Source organism: Ochotona curzoniae, unplaced genomic scaffold, assembly GCF_017591425.1.
Source record: "Ochotona curzoniae isolate NIBS_2020 unplaced genomic scaffold, NIBS_Ocur_1.0 contig_2688, whole genome shotgun sequence".
NCBI lineage: Eukaryota > Metazoa > Chordata > Mammalia > Lagomorpha > Ochotonidae > Ochotona > Ochotona curzoniae.
Genome location: NW_024465553.1, coordinates 19,128,442 through 19,154,969, shown reverse-complemented (window position 1 = coordinate 19,154,969; position 26,528 = coordinate 19,128,442). Strand labels below are relative to the sequence as shown.

At 45.5% G+C, this 26,528-nt stretch overlaps 1 protein-coding gene across 1 annotated transcript in view; it reads left to right on the top strand.

The window, feature by feature from the left end:
* Window positions 1–394: 394 nt before the first annotated feature.
* The window catches only part of RGS6 (regulator of G protein signaling 6), a 397,347-nt gene continuing 371,213 nt past the window's right edge, over window positions 395–26,528 (top strand). The window contains exon 1 of the mRNA XM_040975611.1: window positions 395–715. The gene's annotated coding sequence lies outside the window, so the exon portion shown is untranslated. The remainder of the gene's footprint in view (window positions 716–26,528) is intronic.

Here is a 26,528-nt window from a genome sequence, read left to right as displayed (position 1 = left end):
TCCTGAGCGAGCCAAGCCTGTCGCTTTGGCGGTGCAGGGAATAGGTGAGCTGAGCAGGGTGGTGCCGCCCCACCCCAGAGCAGGAGGCGGTCAGGTGCCTCGGCCCCGCCCTGGATGCCCGCCCCTTTCTTCCCTGCTCAGGTGGCTGCTCGCAGGTGCGCGCGCGACTGCAGCTCCGCTCGGCATCCGACAGTGGGCGCCGGTGCTGCAGCTCGGGGGCGGCGGTGGAGCTGAGAGACTTCGGGAGTTGGGGCAGCTCCTTGTGCTGGGCCCTACTGGGTGGCTAGAGCTCCACCCGGGCCCCCTGGTTCTGCCAGCTGCCAGCACCAAGGCCTCTCCTAGCATTCAGGCGGCCCTGTGGTGGAGCGAGGGCTGAGTGGCCGGCAGTGTAGAGAGCCAGGCGGGCCCGGAGCGCGTTGTGGAGACTCCACAAGCACCCGGCGCCTTGGCATCATGCGACCCTCCGCACCTCCTCCTCGCCGGTCAGGGGCTTCGCTCTGGGTTTGTTGAGCCAACTGCCGAAACTGGGAAAGAAGCGGCGAGACGCTGGAGAACAGCGCGGAAACGGACTCCACTCTTCCCCTCCGCCCCAAGAGGCTGCCAGTCCCGGGTTCCCTGGGCTTGTGTAGCTTAATCATGAACCTGGCGCACGCTTGCCTTTAGGAGAAATTCAGAAGCCGGAGGGAGAGGCCAGGCAATTTCTTTGGTTGCTAAGGTAATTTGCAGTTGTGACAAAAACGGGAAAGATGGTGTAGAACAGCATCCACCCCCCCCTTGGATATTATTTTCTGGGTGTGGGCGCTTGCCCCTTTCAGACGCTTGACAGGTGCTGCGCTGTGTGTACCGTCTGCGATCTGGGGACCTCGAAGCCCGGGCTTACATAAGGGGCCGGCCGGCTGGCCTGAGGACTCCCGTGGGATGGGTGCGGGTCTGCATGCAAATCGCCTTCCTGGAGGAGGAGGGGCGGCGCGCACCCACTGGGGCGAGAGCGCTGAGCCAAGGTGCTTTTAGGGATTGGGCGCCTTCTGGTGTTGTGATCCCAGGTAGGGTGGCTTTTAACTCTTAGGCAGACGTTAACTTTTTTTTTTTTTTCCCCTGTGAATTTCAAGCTGGTCCATTTGTGGTCTGGAAGAAAAAGCAAGGGATCTCCGTGGTGAGGTTAGTGACTTGCGAGCTGCGCTGGGCAGGGGAGCGGTGGGTAGACAGCGGCCCTGGGAGTGTGACAGCTGCGCTGCCTGTGTGTACAGGATGGTCAGGCTGCATTCAGAGACAGGAAAAGTGACCCAGAAAATCGGATTTTGTTTGGAATGAGAGCTGCTATATTTCGTTCTCTTTAAGGAAACGTGGTGGAGTTGGAACATTCTTGTTTGTTGTGAAGAAGAGTGGTGTTTTTTCTGCTTCCTGTTGGGGATGCTTGGAGTCTGGTTGGCTTAGAATTGTTCCCTGGATGTTTATGAATGCTTGGGAATGAGATTTACAGATAAGTTCCCACCAACACTTTTTTAAAGCAACACCCAGGTACAACTGCAAAAATAATCCAGATTAGATCAAACCTGGCCAGGGACACTTGTCCTCTGCAGAGGGGATGAAAGACGAAAGAATATGAGGTGAAGTGGTAAACATCAGAATCAGATGGGAGAGTGAATTACAAGTTTGTGTGTGTTTGGCTTGTCAGAGTGCTGGCTTCAGATTCAAATCTCAGTAATAAGGCCCTTGGAGGTCCAGTCTGTCAGCAGACGAGCAATTGCGCGGAGCGGTAGCTGTGCTGTCGGCGGGACCCTGTGTGAGTTGTCTATTGCTTATTTTGCATTATGAGTTGTGCAGTGGATGGGACTAGCCTGTGAAACAAAGTAGAAGACTAGGGGGGAAATTGTGGCGCTGGGAAGAGACGCCTTGTAAGCCAAAGCCCGTATGCTTGACAGGAAAAGCCGAGGTAATAAATTCTTGAGTTCTCTGGTCCAACTAGACTGGATTAGGTGAACTTAGTGATGTCCTGTGCTGTAAACTGCATTGTCCCAGTGCCGCATGCTTTCCCGCGGGAGTGTGCGAATTCTAGAAAAGCCAGCCGCTGGGAGCTATTTTATGTTCATGTTCATTCCATTGCTTCCTTCCATCCTTCTGTTTCCTTAAGGGCTTGTGCTTAACCTGCAAGTGAATTTGTGTTACTGAGATTGACAGCCCGAAAAACCCAGACCCAAAAACAGTTGTTTTTCTTCAAAACAACCAGTTTGTCTTATCGAGTGAATAACTGGAACAGTGCTGTTGCAGCAGACATTCTTTTTATTTATTTATTTTTATTAATTACATTGCACGATGTGACAGTTTCGTAGGTACTGGGGTTTCCCCCCACCCCTCCCCACACACATTCTTTCAATGAGTCCTCTTTCTGACTTATGTTGGACCTGTGGACTGTGATAGCCAGGGCTGATGCTCCTGAAGTGAGCAGATGCTTGCGGAGAATGAGTTGGGGATATTGTGGACAGTGAAATTTGCCAGTGTTTCAGACATCTTCTGGTTCCCTAGGGAGAGAATTTTCAGTTGAAGTAAGTTTATTCTCATCGTGGTCTTTCAGATCTCCTCCTTCCCCATTGGACTCTTAAGATTTTGCCAGGAATTGCTGACCATTCTGTTTTGTACCAAGAGTTACACGTCATGGAGATAAGGATAAGGAGCTCTGTGTCACATAAAGGGATGCGCTGACAGACCTCAATACTGGGATTAATTTTTCCTGTAGCTCCACAGTGAGCTTGTCTCACTTCTTAATGCTTTGAGCCTAGGAAGGCACTTAACCTCTTCATTTTCAGGGCCAGCCAGAGGGCATGTATTCGCTGAATCCTGTTTTCATCGTAACATATGGCCTGGTATGAACAATGCCCATACCACACACTGCCCTGCTATATGGGATGGGATAGAAATTACAAAATAAGCCTTCATGTTGAGTGACAAAGGCTATAATATTTCCAAAAGCAGTTTGATTTCTCTCCCCCGCCCCCAACTCCCGTTGATGATTTTAAAAGTAGTATTTAGCCGTTGGGGATAAACGCAGGAAAATGCAAACGAGAGGCGATGTGTAATTCCCAAGGAGGATTTCTTCCAATCGGGTAATCTCTCAGGCGATATTCTCGTTTTGTGATTCATCAGGACTGTGCATCCCCACATTTTTAAATTTGGTGAGCAGAACTCACATGTGTGAAAGGCTGGAGGAATCACCCATTTATAAGATGACTCGGTTCTGTGTTGCTCGTGGTCCTGGTTTTCTAAGATGGTGGGCTGTTTCTCTTTGAAAACCAGTGATTCAGTGGGGCGTCAGTGATCATTGGGGCTCCCCTTCAGAGGTGGGGACTGAGCATTAGAGTGTAGAAAGCCCATGTCTTGGCTTCCTGGTCTTCCACTGGCTTCTCGAAAGGCCTCTGACCTCTCTTTCAAGGGCAGATGGCTCCTTTATGTGGCTCCATCAGCTTGCAAACTGTGGCTTCTCTTGTGATGAGAGTGGATGGTTTGTGTGAAGAGGGTTTCCTCAAACAACACAGCTGGGGTGAAACCCCAGAGGCTCTCCTTCCATCTGTTTGGGGTTGGCCCTGTGAATTTACGTTTTTTTAAAGATTTATTTTTATTGGGATGACAGATATACAGAAAGGAGGAGAGGAAGATCTTCCATCTGCCGATTCACCCCCAATGGCTGCAATGGCCACCGCCGTGCAGATCCGAAGCCAGGAGCCTCTTCTGGGTCTCCCACACAGGCGCTGGGTCCCAAGGGTACTTGACTGCTTTCCCAGGCCACAAGCAGGGAGCTGGATGGGAAGCAGGGCCGCCGGGATTAGAACTGGTGTCCATATGGGATCCTGGCGCATGCAAGGTGAGGACTTTAGCTGCTAGGTTACCATGCTGGGCCCGTGAATTTACATTTCTAATGAGTCCCCAGATGGTTCTGACTTGGCTGGTCTGGTCACACTGAGATCCCAGAGGCAAGCTCCTTGCAGGGGACATTAACCGTGTTTCATTTTTCTCTGTATCCACCTACACAGTGCTCAACAATGTAGCTGCTTAGAGATACTCACTTAGGGTTGTCTGAATCCCTGGCACTTATCTCCAAAGAGGGAAAAGCTTTGTGGTTGAGAGAGGAGAGAATCATCATCCAGCAATGGAACCGTTAACTCTATGAAAAGTCATGAAACCCACTTCTTCAAACTGCCAGGAAAGCAAAACCCGTTACCAATAGGCAGTGAAAAGAAACACAAAACCTAATGAATTCTGTTAAATAACTGGGAGCACCTGCTGGAGAGGCTGACCTTGAAGCTTACCGAGTGCTTCACCATTGCCTCTTGAGACCTCTACGAGGCAATTCATTTTCATCCTCATACACATATTCTTAAGGAGAAGGGAGTGCACTATTAATTACCCCAGTTGTGGCTAAGGCAAGCAGTGGCTCAACCCTCTTTCCTCCACATGGTAGAATCCTAGAATCCTTTCTTGAGGTGGGCTCTCGTTTTGACTGAGAAAGCAGGTAAACATGTTCTGGCGTTACAGCTGCAGAGATGGTAAGTGGCAGCAGCAGGACTCAGGACGCCGCTGCCTGGCACCAAACGGTGTTGCTCTGTGCCTTTCTGTCTATGAACACTGAGTTGAATGCATTGGATGGCTTGGGGCTTCCAGCTGGCTGATGTCCCCCAGCTAGGACTCAAGGCCCTCACTGTGTGGCTCCCTTTTGAATAGAAAATTCATCCTTTTCTTCCACTTAGCTGTTAGAAATATAAAGAATATTTTTTTAATGACTTGAAACTGAAGGATTTGAATTTTGAAGATGAATAAAGCAGACGTTTATTTAACGGAGGCTGTGAAGTGACTTGTGGTACAGGTTAGCTGGTCTTGCCTCTAAAGAATTGAGTAAAATCATTAAAAGAAAAAAGAAAACAGCAACAACAACAAAAACCAACCACTTGTAAATGGCTGCATGCTGGAGTGCCCTGTTTGCTAGTATCGGCCTCACTCAAAAGGTTGTTTTCTGAATTTTGTGTTGCACTTAGCTGAGGCCTAACTAGCCCAGAGCCCAAAGAATGCTGCTGTTGGCTCTTCAAGTAGTGTAGTGGGCATCTTGCTTAGCTGGGTTTTGTGTTACTGAGTTCCCGACTTGGAGAGTGATGGCAGTGGGTGCGAATAAATCAGAGGAAGGTTGGCTTGTGTTGGTGCAAATGCTTGAGCTGGTATAAGTGTGGAAGTGAGTTGCACGTGGGTTTGAGCCTTGCTGCTGGCTTGACTATACCTGGTGGATGCCCTTCAGATGCAGGGAAGTGTGACCTTCATTCTCGGTGTGTTGGTTATGCTCCAATGGGTTGCGATCTTTTTATCTGGCTTTTGGTTAGGTTTGGTTTTGATCCTGATTTTATCCCCAGCACATAGTCATACATGTTATGAGAGTACTTTAGAAAGTTCATAGAAAAATGGAAGAAAAAGGTCAATTGATTTTGATATAAAAACTTTTTGAAATGCATACATGTTTTTTGCATCATAGACCTTTTCCAAGACTTTTTCCCAAGATTCTTTCCTAGTAAATCTTTAAATTAGTTGCTTTAAAAAGTTATGCATTAAAAACTTTTTCTATTCTTATATTTTTTACATAGTTGAGAGGGATACATGCTCCTGAGGGCATCTGACTAGGATGGGGAAGGTCAGGTATGGAGGAAGGTGGTGGGACAAATGTTTTTCTTTTCCTTCTGTGTCCACAGATGAGGAAGGGAAGGAGGTTGCCCCTTGCTGTCAAACGACATCAGCACCTGGGGATGGGGGACAGTCATTTGATGCCTTAGAGACCCTGATGTGGGGAGCAGTGTTCTGAGGGTGTTACCTGAGTGGTCTTGACAGTTCTGAGACATTGTTAACTTCATTGCTCCAAAGTTGAGAAAATCTCTGCAGGGACTGTTGGCTAAGTCCACCTTAGTGCATCCACAGACCCAGGAACATGCTGCAAAGCTTGGCCAGGAGAATTGTGCAACCATTCTGCCTTCCATCCTCTGGCCAGGCAGTCAGCATCTGCTTGCCTAGATGAGCTGGCCATCGAGTCGTCTTTGTGCATCTGGGCATGCGATTCACTGCATAGGCATGAGCAACTGAGAAGGCCCAGTTCTGATACATGTACTCCAAGGGCAGAAGCCACATCCTCTTTTTTTCCCCCTGTCGCCAGGGTCTGAATCCAGCATTCTAATTGGAAAGTTCTCCAAGACACCTCAGCTGGGATGACTTCAGATTTGAAGTTTGTGTGTACCAGCCAGTGCAGGTCATGTTTGTTCTGTCACCTGTGCCAGCCAATGCACACACTGGTGGTTGAAGCTGCCTGGTCAGTTCTGCCTCAGCCCCATATCTCATGCAAACTGACAGATGCTGTGCTATGGCCTAGCCCAGCTAGCCTGCCACAGACCTGGCTGTCTTGCATACCAGCAGGTGCAGTGGCCTCGTCGGGATGGTTCCAATAACCCTCACCAGGCCTGCCCCCAGCCTGAGTTGCTGTGTGTGCCAGCCTTTACTGTGGCTTAGTCCAGCCCAGCCCACATCTGGCTCTTGTGCACAACCATCAATGCTACAGCTTAGCTCAGCTTGACCTACTCCCTGACCCAGCCATTGTGTATGCTGACAGGTGCCACCACCCTACCTGGCCTGGCCTGCACCCAGTCCCGACTCTTGTAATCACCAGGGGGTAGCTGCAGCCTAGCAGGGGAGTCCCACAGTTCCACTGTCAGCCATGTTCCCAGCCCTGGATCTTACTCCTGTCAGGGACACCGTGGTCTAGCCTGATAAGACTCACACCCTGTACTGGTACCTACCGGCTAGTGCTGCAGCCTAGTCTAGCTGTCCCATGCCCATTCTGGCTCTCGTGCATGCCAGTGGCTACAGCATTCTATCCCTGCATGGCCTACTTCAGACTGGCCTGCCCCAAGTTCTAGCTTTTACACTCATCATTGGAAACAGTGGCCCAGCAGCAAGAAGTTACTGAGCCACTTTATAAAGTTTATAAAACTATGGATTTAACACATAATGGTGGACTGGTCTTACAAAACAATGGCATCAGTTGAGCTTCTTATAGATCAGAGTTTTTTAATAAGAATTTTGTGGTGGTGTTTTCATTTTGTAGGCCAGGAAACTGAAGCTGAGAAAGATGTAGCCATGTCCTCTTGGCCAGATGGTTACTGAGGGTAGGAAACTGAGATTCCAACTCAGACCCCTTGTCTGAGTCTCTATGATACACCCAGAGAGGCCCCACCCTTAATAATGTGAATCATCTTGGAGAGATGGTGGAAATAAATGGAAAATTAAAAATGTTAGGTACAGCATTATGACAGAATGGGTGGAGCCACCTGCGATGTCAGCATACCATACGGGCACCAATTTGAGTCGTGGCTATTCCACTTCTGAACCAGTTTGCTGCTAATATGCCTGGAAGGCAGTGCAAGATGGCCCCAGTACTTAGGCCCTGTACCTACATACCTACATGGGGAATCCAGATGGAGTTTCAGGCTGGTTTTGGCCTGGCTTTGTGCCTGCCATTGTGGTCATCTGGGGAATGAACCAGTGGATGGCAGGTGTGTGACTTCCTTTCATTCCGTCCTCCTTTTGTAAATACCACCTTTTAAATAAATGTTTAAAAATGTTAAGCTGAAGTTTAGAAAGTAATTCATGGCATTTTGTAAGTCAGATGTGGTAGTGATGTGTGGCAAAGACAACATGGTGCAGTTCAGAGAGAAACTTATATCAGATAATGAAGAGACACTCTGGGAACTATGAAGAAACTTCATTGATGGAGAGAGGATCGGTGGCAAGGTTTTTCAGGTGGTTAATAATGGTGATGAATTCAGTTGTTGCTTGCTTTCAGGGTAATAACTAGTATTACCAAATCATTGTAATCAAAATGCTCCCTGACCAGCCTCGTTGCTGTCTTCCTGCCTCTTACCTGCCTGAGTTTTCAGAGTTTTATCACCACGGTGCTGTGTGATGTGTATTTACTTACATTCTCTGGCTCCTTGCATGAGAATATACATGGGCAGTCCGTGAGGAACTCTGCTTTATTCCCTGTTGTCATTTCAGCATCTGTTGCTGATTCTGGTCCATAGTAATTTTGAAAGACTGATTTTTGGAATGAATGAAGGAAGGGAATGTGAGAAAAACAGGTCACAAACCAAGCACTTAACAGGACCAGTTATACAATGCCGGTTTGGAGACAAATGGGCTTCTCCCAAGGGTTATGGATTCTTGGCTACAAGATGCATCGTGTGTTTAAGGTCCCCTCTCAGGAAGAAAGATGTTTATGCTCTTTGCTCTTGGAACAGAAGGAGGGGAGAGGTTCTCTGACTTGTTTTTGATAGACACTGGTACTGAAAAATCCTTGGTTGTCGCTAAAGGTGACGTAGCCACCCTTGGGTGATAATGAAGGACTGGCCATGCTGGACCACAGAGTTAGAAGCCACTAAGGATAGGTGAGGGCTGTGTTGGAGTTTGTGCTTCTCAGAAATATTTTGAATCTATTTCAGGTAGGAAAACCTTGCAATGCTACACTGCTCAGTCCTGGAGCAATACTTGCTGTGTGTGTGTGTGGGTGTGGGTGTGTGTGTGTGTGTGTGTGTGTGTTTGTGAGACCTCTTTAGAAAACAGACAACACGTTTTGTAGAATGTCATGCATACTTTTCCCCTTAGATTGCCTCATAAGTGTTTGTGTTCAGATTCCAAAGCAAGCAGGAAGATGCCATTATATTTTGCTGACCATATATCCTAATACAAAGATAGTCTCAGCAGCCCATCAAAACAGAAAGGATGCATTCCCGGAGAGTACATTGATTGATTATAGTTTAGATTTGTTTAAAATAGAGGAAGGCACCTTCATTTTCGGTGCACCAGGTAGTAGAGCGATGTCCCTGCTCGTTTCTGTCCCACATGAAAGGATATGTGACATGAGATGAAGTAGCTGCACACAGCTGGGAGCTGCCTTCCTGCCTGCTGCAGAGTGCGGCTGGGAAATGGTGATGGCTTTGAGGGCATATTTTTCCGAGAGACAGTAGCAGGGAGCAACCTCTGGAACTACTGGTTCTTGAACAGGTTGTTGGGGCAGGGAGGAGGTTCCCCTACTGCAGGCCTAAGTTGGCCTGTGGCCACTAACGTGCACCCTACTTCTTGCCACGTGTGCCTGTATCAGGCAGGCGGTCTCTGTGCCCCTGTGCGCGGTGATTGATCACATGATGAAATAAAAGATGAAGAAATGTGGATGCTGTGAGCAAGATGCAGAGAATAAGGGAGAGGTGGCTTCCCACCAGGGGGTTCACAGAAGAGGACCACTGGAGGACTGGAGTTTGGGGGCCTGCAGGAAGGGGATAAGGGCACGGGGTGGGGAGGCTGCACTTGAGGTAGTTCAGTGTTACTTACAGATTGGAGTTCACAAAGCAAATAATACACAAAATCCCTTCCTTAGAATTGGGGCCTTACCAGCTCTCCGCAGGTGGAGAAAGCTGCATTGATGACCTTCACACTCGAATGAAAACAAGGATGGGCAGGATCAGGTCAATAAATGCAGGTTGTTATCGGAGATGTGTTGCTCACTGTATACGGGTGATGAGGGTCGTAGCCACAAGACTTTCCCATTCCTGTTTTCCATGGTGGTACTTCCAGGCAGCGAAGTGCTTATAGAAAGTTTTGCTAGATTGGAGGCAATACGTGTTTCCAGGTGGTGGGCATTATTCACGGGTTTGGGACCTTTCGGACTAAAGCTTGATGGCTGGCTGCTGGATCTCCTACAGATGATTTTTTGGATTCGCTTGGCACAACTGGTTAGAATGTCCTCGGGTAGTGCACCCCATGCAGAGGGTTCTGAGCAGCATGCCAGAGCATATGCTGTCAATTCGAGGTTTTCTTTTTTTCTTTTTGGGTTCCTTGAGCTTTCCAAAGCTCCTCTGCTAAAGGCACTTCCTCTGCCTGCCATCTGCCTTGAGTCCCTCTCCCCCACCGAAAGGATCTGTTTCTAGCAATGGGCGTTTGGGTGAAGGTGCTGCTTGCTGTACACATAGCCGGCTTCCTGCTGATACACTCCCTTCTGAGTCTGGCTTCCTGGGAGGCAGCAGGGGATGGCTCAAGTCTTTGGGTCCCTGCCACACACCTGAAACACCTGGCTTGAGAGTTCCAGGTTCTTGCTTCTGCGAGTGAACCAGAGGACGAAAGATCTCTAACCTTGCAAATAGTTGAGTAGCAATTAGAAAAAGATAGATTCTGATTTCCATTTATGTTTTCTGATTATCTATAGCAGGAATGATCAGTTGGCTACAAAAATGTAGTTGGAAATGAGCCGATGTAAGTTAAACTTTTCCACATTTGAAATTTCCCTGCTGAAGGAATTATCTGATCGTTATGGCCCAGGAAATGTAAGTTGGGGCCACAGATGGAGGAACTAAATATCACATTAAATGGTGATTATGATTCAGGATTTCATGCAATAATTGACAAAACACAAACCCTAAACACTGCAACTGAACTTTAATGGAATTCAAACATGTCAAACAAAAATAATTTCCTTGACTAGGCTGTATCTGAGAATCCGGGTCTGGCTGGCTGGAGACCTTGAATGGTACTGTCAGCAATGTTCCCTGACACCTGTCCACTTGACATTGTGCTCTGACACAGAAGAAAAGCAGGATCTGTCACATCCTCTAAATGCAGCCGTCCTCCACAGACGGTATCATCTTGGTCCTTGTGTCCTCAGGCTCAGCGATGGACACAGGTCCTGGTCAGCCACATATTTGTGATGGGTCACCCTGGGTGTCTGGGGATAAGGCAAGCTCTGGGTGGGACAGTTCAAAGCCTCATCTCTTTCCCAGAAGGAGCAGATTTGATGAGGAGATAGCCAGAAGCTGCTGTACTCTTTCAAACTGGCTGAAAGACTTGAGACTTACAGGGCAACAGAAAGTAAATAAGGGACTGATGTTGGGCACAGTGGGTTAAGCTGCTGCCTGTGGTGCTGGCATCCTCTATCAGTGCCTGTTCATGTCCCAGGCGGTTCTTTTCCTATCCAGCTCCTGCTGATGCACCTGGGAAAGCAGAAGATGGCACAGTGTTTGGGCATCTGTCACCCACTTGGGAGATCCAGATGGAATTCCTGATTCCTGGCTGTTTGGCCTGGTCCAATCCTGCTACAGTTTGGGAAATGAAGCTGTGGATGGATTTTTTTTTTCTCTGTGTTCTCTGTCACTTAGTGTTCTAAATAAATCCTTTAAAATGTATGGGGGCCAACACCATGCGTAGAAACTATCTCCAGCTAAGGCTCTGATATCTCGTGGGTGCCCGTTCAAATCCTAGCTACTCTACTTCAATATAGCTCGCTGCTTATGGCCTGGGAAAGGAGCCAAGGCTGGCCCAAGCCCTCAGATCCCTACACCCTTGTGGAAGGCACAGAAGAAGCTTCTGGATCCTGATTGGCTCAGCTGTGGCCATGATGGCCATTTGGGGAGTATACCAGCATATGAAAGACCTTCCTCTCTGTTTCTCCTCTCTGCCTTTGCAATAGAAATAAAATAATAACTTGTAAAAAGTAATTATGAATGAATGCAAAAAATTCTAACCACTGTATGAGTTCTGAAATATTTTTGTAAGAGTTGGGAGGCTTTCTAGCTCTTGAAAAATGCCATGAAGCATCCTTTCAATTGTGCACTTTTAATCTTATTTTTACTTCTAGTTATCTCATGATTATTTTTTCTGGTCTGTGCCTGTTTCACAAACAGAAGGGTGAGGACATGACCGACTGAGCCTCTGGCTCTTGGCCCATCCCTCACCATAACCCCGTCATGATGCTGCTTTCTGCATTGCTGTGTCTGACATGGCTCAGGAAGCAGACGGTGCTGTATCTTCTTCCAAAATCTGCATCTGTTGGCACTATTCTCTTTTTAAACATACAATTTTATTTGAAGTTGAAAATATTGACAGAAGTGCACAAATCACTGCTCAATGAATTTGCAAACCGTAAACACGTTAGTGTTACTTCTCCCACATCAAAGAATACACACTCAACATTCCTCCAGCAAACACCTCCGGTACCCTCCCAGTAAATAACTCCATCTCTAGTGGTAACTACTAACCTAATTTCTTTTTGAAAAAAAATTATCTGAAAAGGAAGGGAAAGAGACATAAAACAGATACCTCCCAATTGTCTGGTTCACTTGCAAAAAAGGCCTGCCACAGTCAACATCAGGCCAGGCTCAAATTGGAAGCTTAGTCTGCGTGGCAGTGATTCAGCCATTTGAACCATCACCTGCTGCCTTCCAGGGTGCACATTCTGAGGATGCTGGAGCAGAACTGGGGCTTATCTGCTGTGGGATACAGGCCTTCCCAGGAGCATCTTTAACCACTGCACCCTATCCTGATTTCTAACACCCTGGTGCCCTCTCAGTTTTGATGCAAAGGGAATGTATACATATATTTTCATTTACTTTTCTGGCTTCTTGGGCATCACATCTCTTGAGAGGATGATCCAAGTTGTAACAGAGTTGTTAGCTTTTTATTGCTGGTAGCATTCTACTTTATTCATGGCCCGTTGATGGCCGTGGGGGCCCTTTCAGGAGAGGGCTGTAGGGGGCAGCGCTGCTGTGGGTATTTGGAGGTGTTTGGTGGTGGCATCTTTCAGCCTGAATTGCTGGGTCAGGGAACCTGCATATTTCAACTTTGGGATTTCCCTCAATTTTTCCTGAGTCATTGCATCAGTTTATTTTGCTCTCACCAGTTGATGCACTGTTTCTCTTTATCCTTGGCAAACCTTGGAATAATCAAAGTTTTGCATTACATGTCTTTTAGTGGGGGGTTAGTGATCATTTTCTTGTGGTTTCAACTTGAATTTCAGTGGTGGCTAATGATGTACCTTTTCAATATGCATTTGAGTTTCTTTTTATTTTGTAATTGCTTTAATTTGGGTTTTATAAGTAGCTATTCACGTTTATTCTTCTAATGCATTGTCTTTTTCTTGAATCTGGAAGTCTTGTATTCTCAATACAAATGCTTTCACTAGTTCTATGTATCTAAAAGTCATCTCTGGCTTGCCATTCAGTTTTTTACATGAATAGATGTTTTAATAAAATCCAATTTGTCAGCTTTCAATTCTTTTCTGTGACTCTTAAATGTTTCCTACCATAAGGTCATGAATATATTTTAATGTAAGAAATCCCTATTATTTAGCCTTCAAAATTATCTCTGGAATGATACGGTGGCAAATTACATGAGTCCACTGCCCGCAGTGCTGGCACCTCATTTGAATACCAGTTCTTTTTTCATCTGCTCTATTTCTGATCCAGCTCCCTGCTAATGCACCTGGGAAAGCAGTGGAAGATGGCCCAAGTGCTTGGGCCCCTACCAACCAAGTGGGAGCTCTAGTAGAAGCTCTTGGTTTATGCATTCAGCCTGGACCAAATATTATGACCATCTAGGGAGTGAACTAGTGGATTAAAGACCTCTCACTTTCTTTTTCACCATTTCTCTTTAACTCTGATTTTAAAACAGATAAAATTTTAAAAAATTCTTCACTTTATTTAAAAGACAGAAAATGTCCATCTGTTAATTCACTCCCTAAGTACCCATAGAGCTGGGATTGGGCCAGGCTGAAGCTGAGTCTGGAACCCAGGGCAGGTGTGCCATCGGGCCGCAGTAACTCCAGCACCTAAACCATTGCCTGCCGCCTTCCTTGGCTACATTAACGGGAAGCAGAGGAGCTGGTCTCATGCAGGTCATCTGCTGTGCCATGTGGGCATCCCAGGTAGCGTCTCGACTGCTGTGCCAAATGCCCACCTGTCTTATTTTGCCTTTCCTCTTGCACATTCACCTGGGGTTGATTTTTGTCTGGTGTGAATAAGGCATTTGTGTTCGTTTTATTCTTCATATGGATATCCAATTCATCTAGTACCTTGTCCTAAAGTTTCTTTCACCACCATGAAGTGTCACCATTTGTTAAAAATATACTTATTTTTATTGGAAAGTCAGATTTACAGAGAGGAGAAACAAAGATCTTCCATATGCTGGTTCACTCCCCAAGTAGATGCAACAGATGGAGCTGAGCCCAACCTAAGCCATAAGGAGGAGCTTCTTCCGGGTCTCCTGTGCTGGTGCAGGGTCTCAAGGTTTGGGCCGTCCTTGACTATTTTCCCAGGCCACAGTCAGGGAGCCAGATGGGAAATGGAACAGCTGGGATGTGAACTGGTGACCACATGAGATCCTGGTTCATACAAGTTGAGGTCTTCAGCCACTAGGCTACTGCTCTGGGCCCAAGTGTAAGCATTCTCATTATTTGGGCAGTCATTTGAACGTGTGTACCTTTGTACTTTCTAGTCCATTCTGTCCCACTTGTCTATTCTGATACTGATAGCATGCTGTCTTAATTCTTTGAACTTTATAGTAAGTCTTATGCCATAGAGCTTCCCAAAGAACTTTGCTGAGTGGTTGCACTGGGTGATACTGTCACCAGCTGTTGTGCTTCTCTTTCCTCCATCCTTGGCAAGACTTGACAGCATCAGTGTAGCATTTCGATCTTTTGAGTGGCTTTTTAGTGAAATGTTATTGTGACTTCAACTTGCAGTAACTAATAATGTGGCCTTTCAGTATGCTGTTGGGTGTTTTTTTTCCTTTGAATTTGTGTTTGCGGTGTCTAATCAGTTTACTATTCTGTGTCTTAATCTTTCTTAACTATATAGTTTAGGGAGCAAGTGATTTACCATAATGTTTAAGTAGCTCAGGTCTTACACTGGAATGACGGGGTTTGATCCTCAGCTCTTGCTTCCCTGCCTGTGTTAATGACTCAAGTAATAAGACACTTGTGGGAAACCTGGATTGTGTTTTCAGCTTCCATCCAGGCCATTGCAGATATTTGGGGACTTAACCAATGGATGAAGAGAGGCAGATATATCCCCACTGCCCTATTTCTGCTTCTACTTGGCAAAAGTATTTTGTTTATTAGATGTTTGGATTACTGCGTACATTCTAAAATCATCTTTGGGTGAAATTTTGGGATAGCATTAAGTATGTAGCCCAATCTGGGAGTAAATTACTATCTTGACAGTTGACTAATCTATCACTGTGGTCTACTCATTTATCTTTCCCATTGCTAATCTTAGTGGGAAAACTTTCAAAATTTAAACATTAGGTACTTTGCTTGCTGTTAGTGTTTTTGAAAACAACGCTTTAACAGTTTAAGTTCTTTCACATGCAAAATTTGTAAGAAACACTTTCAGGAATAGATTTGACTCAACTCCTTGCAAGAATAAAAATGTAGAATTTCTGGGCTTGACCTTGCTGTGGGTTTTGGTACCCTGTGTCCTCCTTGTCTTGGAACCCCTTCAATGTCTTATCTAGCCTTTGGTTTGGCTCTCAAGAGTTTGTTCAAAGGTAGAGCCTCATTATAGGAAGTAGTACATTCTAGCTGTACTATTTTTGTCTTGCTTCTACATGGTATGAGTAAAACTGTAAAACAACCCTCCTCCCAGAAACCTATTCAGTTGTCACGTCTCTGACTTACCTTGCTTCTCGATGGCGAGCTTTATGAATAAATTTCAAATTTAGCCTTCACAAGGACAGGAAAAGCCTGCTGTCACCATTTAAGTGTATGTGTGATGGAGTCCTAGAAGCGATTGACCCTACTTTACCTTTACATTCTTAGTTTTAAGAGATAAGCATTCTAACTTGATTTGGTTTTTAAAAGAAAACAGAAATCCCAGGAAATAAAATGGACATTTTTTTTCCTTAAAGTGAGCGGGAGTGTTTTTCTTCTTGAGTCCCCTGGGAACATGTCATCCTCTTTATCTCTTAGTCATCCTCTCCTTGTACATAAAAATTGGCAACGCTTCTTTGCCACTCCTACTTCTTCCAAAGCAATCATGCAATCTTGCATGTGAAATGAGCCAATAAAAAATGTTACTGCTGTGCTCCCTACAGTCAGTAGTGTTAGAAATATACTTTCAGCATCTCTCTTTAAAAAAAAAAATGAAGTTCTCATGAGAGAGCAGAGCCATCTGAAGTGTCCAGGCCTTAGTTCTAGTGCTAATGGTTACCAGCCAGTTGGGGACATACTACTAGTTTTCAGGCCTCAGAGTCATCCTCTGAAAGATCAAATATTAGGTTTTTCAAAGCAGGAATTGTTTCTTACTGGCAGGTGCAAGAGAGAAGAGGATGTTCCCATGTACTGGTTCACTCCCCCAAATATCGACAGAGCCCAGGCAGGCTGAGGACCAAGCTGAGAGCTCAAAGTTCGGTTTAGATCTCCCATGTGGTGGCAAGAATGCATCACCACCACTTCCTCCCCAGTCTGCATGAGGAGGAAGCTGAAATCAAGAAGCAGAATTCTTTCATTGAGTCCAGGAACTCGTAATTGGCATCTTTACCAACGGGCCAGATGCCCATCCCAGCAAATGTCTTATGAAAGACTCAATACTTTTGAGCTTCATAGACTATATAGTATTAGTTACTGTGATTCTATTGTTGGAAGCCATTATAGGTGAGTAAATGTGTGTTTACTTATGAACATCTTTGACAGAAATGCAAATGTCATAGCTTTCATCTGTCATGAAATAGTCATTGAACTTTATTCAACCATCTATAAATGTGAAAACGATTCTTAGCATGTGGACCATATGAGGACCCTCCAAAAAGTTCATGGAAAAATGTAATTACCGGATGACTTCATTTCGATGCAAAAGCTTTTTGAAATTCAGTTTTTCATTCTTTCCACGGGTTTTTCTGAAGATCCTCATGTGCAGCAGACCAGGTTCTGTTGTCAGAGCTTTGTGCCCAGGGACTGCCAAGGGCTGTGTCATTGCTCTAAATCAGACTTTACCATTCACATCTTTTTAATGACATTTTTTCCTGTCCATGAACATAGTTTGTAGAGTTGTAGATTGACCTATTACTGATAAGTTCACTAGGAATAAGAAGAATTTTTCTGTTTATTTGTTTTCCAATACTTAATATCTTCCTTTGTGGGACCCACGTTTCTGATCTAGGTAATTTTCCTCTGCCTGAAGAACTTATTTGGTCATTTCGTGGGCAGTAATTTCTTGAAGCACGTCTGTTAATAATGCATGTCCTTAGTTTTTGTTGGTCTAAGTCTTTGTTTCAAAGATAGTTTCACTAGATGTAGCCTTCAGTGTGGGCAGTGTCTTTGATTAGTCTCATTGCTTTCCACTTTTTGGCTTGTGGGGCTTCATAATAAATCTCGTAGTTTTCACTCCTGTTCTTCTGTAGGTCAAGATCAACTTCAGTGACAACTTTCTCTTTGGTTTTCTGCAGTTGGATTATGTTAGGCCTAGGTATTGTTTTCCTTTTATTGATATTTAGACTTGTTAAATTTTTTTCTGCTAGGATCTGTGCTTTTTTTTTTTTAATTGAAAAGGCATATTTACAGAGAAGGAGAGATGGAATTCTTCCATCTGCTGGTTCATTCCCCAAATGGTCATAATGGCTAGAGCTGAGCCAATCCAAAGCTAGGAGCTTCTTAGGTCTCTCACATGAGTACAGGCATTGGACCATCCTCTGCTTTCTTCCTTAAGATTTATTTATTTTATTAGGCAGACTTACAGACAGGAGGAGAGACAGATTTTCCATCTGTTAGTTCACTACCCAGATGTCCTCAATGACAATAGCTGAGTCAAGAGAAAGCCAGGAGCTGCTTCCAGGTCTCCCACATGGGTGCAGGGGCCCAAGGCTTTGGATCATCCTTTATTCTTTCCCAGGACACAGTAGGGAGCTGGATGGGAAGTGGATCAGCTGGGATACAAACCAGTGCCATATGGGATGCCACTTCTTAAAGGTGAAGAATTAGCCAGTTGAGCCAACATGCCAGCTTTGTTACATGTCACTCATTGTGAAAAGTTTTGAGTGATTTTTCCTTCAAATCTGTTTCACTTTTTTTCCCTCTTCCTGGAATTCTAGTTACCATGAGTAACGTCTTTTGATATTAGACTGTTTCTGAACGTGCTTTTTCTTGTTCTTTAAGTTTCTTTGTTTCCCCATTCCTTTTTCTCAAATTTTGGATTTTTATTGATGTTTAGATTCCCTAGTGGTCTGCTGAACAGAATCAGTAGAAAGGATTAATCATTTGCTACAGTGGTTTTGATTTTTAGCATTTCCTTTTGAAGGTTTTTTTTTTTTTTTAAGATTTATCTTTATTGGAAAGTTAAATATACAGACAGGAGGAGAGACAGAGAAAGATCTTCCATCAGAGGATTAACTCCCCAAGCAGCTGCAATGGCTGGAGCTAAGCCAGTCTGAAGCCAGGAACCCAGAGCCTCTTCCAGGTCTCCCGTGTGAGTGCAGGGTCCTAAGGCTTTGGACTGTCCTTGACTGCTTTCCTAGGCCACAGGCAGCAAGCTGGATGGTAAGTGGAGCTGCTGGGATTAGAATCGGTGCCCACAGGGGATCCCAGCATGTTCAAGGTGAGGACTTTAGCCACTAGGCTATTCCACTGAGCCCTGAAGGAGATTTTTTTAAAGTATTTAAAAATTTGAAAGGCAGATTTACACAGGAGGAGGACACACACACACATACACACACACAATATGAGCATGTGCCAGCTTTTCCACTTGCTGGTTCACTTCTCAAATGGCTGTGGTAACTGGGGTTGGGCCAGGCTGAAACCAAGAGCCCAGACTCAATTTCCTCCCCCATGAGTGAGAGACCCCAGGATTTGGAGTATCTTCTGACCACCAGGTGCATTTTCAGGGAGCTGTGTGGGAAGCAGAGCAGCAGAGACTACAACTGGCTTGCATAATGGATGCCAGTGCAGCACGTGATGGCTTAACTCTGTTATAACCGTGGCCCTTTGAGAGAATTTTTAAAAAGTTCATTCCTCGGCTTCCATTACCATTTACTTTTCCTGTAAGGAACAGTGCTGTTTCAAATCAGCCATTTTTTCTGAGTCTTAACTGCACATAATTCGAACAACTGTTGTATCTGAATCTGAGTCCGATGATGTTTGTCTCCTTAGGGTGTTTTTCTTGCTCTAGCACACCTTGTGACTTTTTTTCTTTGGGTTAAAATCCGAATGTGGTATATGGGGTCCTAGTGCCCGAGGTCAGCAGGAGCTGAGCGAGGATGTAACATCCTTCAGTCTGGCTAGGAGTTGGGCTGTGCTTCGCGTTTGCTGGAGCTGTTGGTGCTAGAAGCAGCAGACTCCTAGCATCCTTGTCTTTATCTCCTTTCTTGTCCTTGGGGTTCCCTGAATGCTACTCCTCTGATAGTCTGTCTTGGATGTCATTGAGCTGCAACCTGCTGCTGTGCTAGAGTCATGTTGCAGTGGTAATGGGGTGTGAGCAGAAATGCTCTATCACCATCCAACTAAGAACCAAATAATAGAACTGTGCCTTCAGTACGTGCAACAACTCTGCTATAAAAGGCGAGAGACGGAAGACATGGTGGTCTAGACGACCATGTCTGAGGATGAGATGTGCCTCCTGCTGACTTTTGTTTAGGGAATGTTGAAGTGAGTCTCTCTGCTGAAGCTAATACTTAAATTGGAGTATGAAGACTATGTAAGAGATGGCCAATGCAGACAGCGGGAAAGATAACTTGATTGGTAAGAATGCATCTGTGGCTGGGAGTGTAGTTTGACCAGGTTCATTTGAACTTGGTGATCATGATATAAAATAGTCTGACTTCATCTCTAAAATGTCCACCTGCTTGGATTGGTTGGTGTTGGGTTCCAGTAGAGATGGTGTTTTGCAAACACAGCAGGAGATGAGTGTAGATTAGCAAGGGAGTGGTGATTTTAACCATGGAGCCACTTAGAGAAGGGATGCCAACTGCGGAGTTGTGCATTGCATGAATAGAATGTCAAAATGGGTTTGAAAATTGCGTTGAATGTAGAGTGAGCTGAAAAGAGGGAGGGTGGGCGGTACAAGGCTTGCTTGTATTGGGATATGAGGTCATACAGTCATTGCTGAGTATGAATTCTGGAGGAAGCCATGAAAAAAATTCGTGGTCAAAGAGGAAAACGGTTGAGGTGAGGAAATAGAACTGAAAAATCAGCCTTTCTGACAGCTCTTTGATATTAAAATCACTGAGATTGATGAAGGAGATAGGAGTGGAGAAAAAAAAAAAAGGCTGCTGAGAGCCAGAAGGAGTCTTTAGGAAATGGAAAGGAATGAGCAGGAGAGAAGTAGCAAATGGTAGTATGGGTGACATTGCCAGGCGACCTGAGTGGCACCAGAGCAGGGATGTGTGCAGGAGGAAGGGCAGGAAATGCCGATTTGAAGTAGCACCGAGGAAGCCAACGTTCCTTGCAGCTTTGAGATGTGGGGGTGGAGCCTTCGGGATGTCCTCAAGGGACCACATGAAGGTGGCAGAAGGTCAGAGTTCAGGGGGCAAGTGGAAGGGTGTAGTGGCTGCGCTATTTATGGGTTAAGACTTTGGAAGGCAGCAAGAGTGTTGGGAGATGGCAGGATAGAGTGGAGCAGCGTGCAGTTCAGAACCTTGGTAAAGCAGATGACCTTGGACTTGGTAATCGGGCCCTAATGCATGAGTATGAGTTCACATCTTGTGTAGCCAACTTCTATTTTTCTTCCCTAGCTTAATTTTGAGGACCTTTGTTTAACAGAAAATACAATTTTTGTTTTTAATGAACAACCTTAGTAGACTAATTTGTTCAGGCTGTCAGGCAGCTGTGGTAGCATGAAAAGGATTGTATTTACGTCTTACAGCAGGATTGGCATGGAGAAGTCAACTTGACTGATAAACTTGGCAGTAAAATGAAAAACTGATTAGTTGAGGACTGCCATGTGCCCAGCTTGTACTAAACACTATCTGTAGATGAGTGAATTGGAGATTAAGACTGACATGTGAGAAAGACTGAGGGAGGAGGAGGCAGGTGGAGTCCTCCTGGCTTTGAATTTCCTCTTGAACTTGAATTTTGAGTGCTTAGGCTGGCCAGCTGTGTTACTTGGGGTACATTCTGTGTGTTTTCCAACCTCAATGTTTTGCAGACTGAGTAGTAATATTCCCTACTGCAGGTGATTTCATGAGCTGCCCAGATGATGGTATTGAGCAGCCAAGGCTGAGAATCACCGCCACGGCGTCATGAGCATCCGTTCCATTTTAAAGCTGAGCAAAGCAAGGCACCAGAGACCAGATGTGTTGCTCACAGTCCCCCAGGGCTTGAACAATGTAGCCATGAGTGAGAGCTGGTGCTTTGACCCCAGGAGCTATGACTTAGCCATGACACTGGGGTTCTGCCTTAGTGCAAGGCAAGCAGGAGGAGCCTCAGCTCAGCCTGTTTGCCCAGGCAGCAGACAGCATGGGGTGAGGGGATCAGGTGAAGGGAATGAAGGCTCCCTGGAATCCAGGTCGATGATTTTTAAACCTGACTCAGCTTTCGAATCACCTAGGGAGCATGTAGAGGGTAACTCTCCAGGGACCGCCCGAGGTCTCCTGGATCAGAATTTCTGGAGCATGGGAACCAGGAGTCTATAAATTTAGAATCTCCCCCAGGACATTTTGGTTTCTATTCTGGTTCAGGTCCCTGGGCCAGCATTTGGGAACCACTGAATTCTAACTAAAGGCCTAGGATGATCAGGCGATAATGCCCCCATAATATCTGTGGAAAGTGGCCTGTCATGGCATGGGATGCTACACCTCTGCTGTGAGGGCATAGGTGCATCTCTGGAGCAGACAGTCCATGTGTTACTGAGCATTTGAACTTGGGAATACAGGAAATGTGGAGCTGGCAGCCTCTGCTGTGACCGAAAGACTTGTTCTTGAGCAGCTGCTCTTCCATTGCCACCCCACCCTTGCGAGGTTCCTGCCCATTCAGATTAGAGCTGTAGAAACAAGCTTGCATTGCCATGCTTGCTCAAATGTTGTACATTTCTGTGTGTGAAGTGCTTCACATTGCTGCTGTCAGGAAGCAATGCCTTGGTTTTAATGGGCTCAGGGAAACGATGTGAGTTTGATACAGTACAGAGGAGAGAAGGCTTCACCGCAACAAGATGTTCCTACTTGGCAGCACAAATGCTTGGATTACATTGAAGTCATGGTGTGTACCTCTCCTCCATGAGAGAGGTAGGGTTTTGAGGAGTGGGCACTGAGGATGGCAGGTGTGATGTTAAAATCTTGTTGGTATGGCTTTGGTGGCACTGTAATGCAGTTGTAGTGGTTCTCTTACCTCTGCATCGAGGTCGCCCGAAGCTTACCTGTGAGGCTGTTGAAGTGTGACTTCTAAGATGGCACTGAGGTTAGTGAAGGATGGGGGATGGTCCTTCCACCGACTCTGGTGTTGGTGGCCTGAGAGATGCACTTGATCAGATGCTGACCCAGGACGAGACTGTGGGCTGATGGTCAGTTTCTTCTTTCCTTCCTCTCTCTCCTTTTGTTCTACCAAAAAATAGTAACTTACTTGAAAATCAGTTAGAGAGTGTGGGAGGGAGATGGAGAGGAAGAGGAAAAGAAGGAGGGGGAGAAATAAAGACCTTCCATTCTGATTCACTCCCACAAATGGCCATAATGGCTGGGGCTGGGCCAGTTGAAGACAGCAGTCAGAATCTTCTGGCTCTCCCACATGCATATGGGTCCCAAGTACTTGGACCATCCTCTGCTGCTTTTCTAGGTGTATTAGGAGGAAGTTGAGTCAAAAGTAGAGTGGCAAGGATTCAAACTAGTGCCCACATGAGGAGGCTGGCACCATAGGTGGCAACTTTATCCACTGTGCCATTGTGCTGGCCCTGAAGGTCAGTTTCTGCTTGCCGCAGCCCAGGTCTCAATGGTCAATTTCTACTTTTTTCCTATGCTAGGAACCTTGAATGGTTTCTGCTAGCCCCTTGTCAAAAGCAACGGTGTATAAGACAGACCTCTCTCCTTCTAGGTGACATATTAGAAATTGAAGGCTGGGAGGAGCTCATTGCTCAGGGGCCTTGGTGAGACTAGAGCTGAAATGTGACTTGTGGCCTAGTGTCAAGCCCCTTCCCTGGCGGTTTCCTCTCCCTGTTCTACTCAGCACTGGGCTTTGCTGAATGCTGGGATCTGCCTGATCCAGACAGGCTAGTATGATGAACCCAGCAGGCGCTTGTTAGAACTGCAAGTTACCAGCCTGAGCTGAGGGTGAATCGCAGCCACAGTGCTGACTTTGAAAAGGCATGTTGGGCAGTTTGTGCCAGATACTCAGTTGCCCGTTGGGTTGGTAGGGCCTCCCTGCACTGTGCAGGTCACCTCTCATGTGCTGCTCCTGCCCTGTGCTATGCCTGAGTTTCAGGGCTGGGCCCAGTTTAGGAAACATTATAAATATTCCAGAGGAAGTACATTGCCTCTTGGTGGAATCTTAGCAGTTCCATCATTCTTTGAATATCTGTCATGTGCCAGGCCCTATTCTAGGGTGGAAGAGTGAAAGCTACCAGTACCCACACTGTGTAGCACTGCTATGAGAAACAAAAAGCCAGACCAAATAAACACCCAGAGAAGTAAACAAAGTACAGTGAGTTCAGCTAAGGGAAAAATCCTGTTATCTCTAAACTTGACTTTCCTGTTTATCTCTCACAGATCAGAGAATCATCTTGTGGGGTTTTTTTTTTTTTTTTTTTCTGCAAGTGTTGAGCACCAGGCTGAATCATTTCTGGTTGAAAAGCTGACTTCCTTTACATTTGAATGGCAGACGGACAGTGGGACAGATGGAAGGCTTCATCGGTTGGCTCATTCTGCAAAGTCCTGCAACAGCCAGGGCTGAAGCCAGGAGCCTAAAACTGCATCCTGGTTTCTCACATGAGTAACTGGGGCCCAAATACTTGCTGCCTCTCGAGGAAGCTGGATCAGAAGCAGAGCTGTCCCTTGAACCAAGCATCCCAGATGGCAACTAAAGCTTTTGTGCCAAAGGCTTGCCCTTTAAGCATTTCTTAGTTTTCCAGTGTCTATGCTTGTGTGTGTGTGCATGCGCACATGCTGGCATCTCGGCTGAAATAACAAACTCTGCCTCCCTGAGGCTCCTGTTCATTCTGCTATATGCATGTCAGTGGTCCCTTCCTCCTGTCCTGAGTCATTGGAATTGAATACCAGCCATGACAGTGCCCTGTTTCAGATTGGTCTGTTTCTTTTGCTAGGCTCTGGACATTTGAAGACAAGCATATAGGTCTGATGTCTCTGTTGTTCCCCAGAGCCTAGTATGAAGCCTTGGGAAAGTGGGTAGGTGTGCTATCTCAAGAATCCATGTTGGATCTCTGAGCCTAGTGGTGAGTGGTGGTATTGCAGGTAGACTATATAGGGACAGGAGAGAGGGGACATGGGGTATACTGGCGGACATCTCTGAAGGAGAGTCAGGAGACGGAAGTTCTCAGGCCAGAAGGAGCCCCAAGGATGCTTCATCTTACGCTGGTATCCAGAGGAGCCATGGCTTGGCCTGGTTTCCACAGTTCAGATTGTTAGTTGCAGAGCAGTGAGGGGGAATCCAGGCTTTCTAGTTCAAAGCACTTCCCGCTGTGCTGGGACTGTGCTTATTGACAATAAAAGGGAAGGCAGGCACAGAGAGGTGAAGCAGCATGCCCCACACCACATGACTAGGAACTGGTATGCCTCTCTTCACATGTGGATCTGTCTGAGGACAGAGGCCAGCTGGTAACCATGAAGCTTTCTCTTGGGGATGGTGAAATGCATCATGGTCTTATCACAATTTTAGTTTCTTTTGTTAGCCATGAGTCATCATAGGAGGATAATATTATTCACACTGTCTGTTGAAATGCCGTTCTTTGGTTTCAGAAAAACATCCACCATCTTCCAATGATACAGGTCCCAGGATTATTAACTGTACATATACAGTTATATAAAATAAAAATGCAGATTGTCTTTGTTCTATCTCTAGATTTAAAACAGTCCTATTCATTTCTACTAGATTGCATTTAAAGGAAATATTTTACACCAGATTGTAGTGAATGAAAACCTAGTAGTTTTACTTCCTGAGCTCTCGCTTGAGTCGGTGTATTTGTTGAGAATGTCCTTACCAATATGGATTTCATCTCCAGTTTCTAATGTTTGTTGACATGTAGACTAGTAGGTAGCTATGTTACTGCTTCAGAAATGACTCCTCCTAGGCATGGGAGCACTAAAAGGCTTGTCTGGGTTTCAAAAGAGTTGCTAGGGACAGGTGGTCAGGTGCTGGCTAGGGTGCTGGGAAGCAGCAGTCATGGTCCAAGTGACCAGCCTTCTGCCATACCCACTGGGAAGCCCGGAGTGAGTCTCTGGGTCCCACTTCAGCCTTAGCTAGAGACCTTGCTAAGTGCTGGGGAGTGGTCCTGTGGAAAGACAAGTACTCAGCTCTTTCTCTCGCTTTCTCTCTGCTTCTCAAACAGAAATTAAAAACAATGACCCAAAAGTAGAAGAGACAAATGTGATTCCCCCCACCTCCCCCGAGTGCAAGGCTCACTGAAATTCCCAACATAGGGCATTTTCCACATTCATTGTGCAGTTGATATTCAAACACTGGAAAATCAGTGTGTTTGAACACACAGAGCTGCATGTGTTCATGGAGGAGGTGCCCAGGGAAAGACAAAGAGAGGGCTGACACGTTTGTTTCTAGGTCATTTCCAACCTTGCTATTATAACAGTTTTCTAGATGGAAGCAAATATGCCCATTAAAGTGAAAGTGTTCATTTAAAAATAAAACATAGAAACCCAAAAGGGCTGAATTACACAGATAGATGAGCATACGCAAATGGACTCAATTTTTGTTTTTCATGCTTGGTTATTATATTCTGCATTAAGGCAAATGAGCAGGCAGATAAGTATTTGTTTAAAAATGAAACAGTAAGATGTCCATTTAACTTGAAAAGCCTCTGAGAATAATAGGTATTTTCATATAGTACTATATTCATAGAAATACTGGTATTACATCGGGTGCAGAAAACAGAAGGGAGCTCTCTTTATCTAATCTGAAAGTACATCCTGACTGAAATGATAAAGCAGGCAAAAATATTCAAATGGGGATATTTTGAGCAATTAAATTATTAGCACAAATGACATTTGGATTTTATTCAATTTGCTTTTATGAAATGAACTTTGATAGCAACTTATATTTCTTGAGTTTTTAATAAAGATATCCTTTCTTTCGGTCAGGTAGGACATTTACAAAATTTTGGCTTAAAAAAATCGTATGAACGTGTGAATTTTGGGCAAATACTCCAGACTAGTGTTCACATCTGTAGGGGACTTGGTTTTCACATTCAGTCTGTTCGCCCCTTTGCTGTGAGACTTCTGTGGAGTTGACACTGCTGAGAGCAGGGTGGAAGAGGGGGTGCCAGCATGGCTCTTAGCGTGCAGCAGGTGCTCAGTGTGTTCACTTTCAGGGGAAATTAAGAGAATCTGAGAGGTTATTTAATCTGCTCAAGGTCATGCAGTAAACGCGGTGTCACACCAAGAATTAAACTCGCTTCATTACACAAAAATTCCACATGCTTATTGTTTTCTCACTGTTAGTTTTCAGGCTTATGAAAAGGCCGCATTGACTGCAGGCAGCTTAAGAAAGGTGAAATTTCACATAACATAAAATTACCTTCTTAGAGTGTATAACT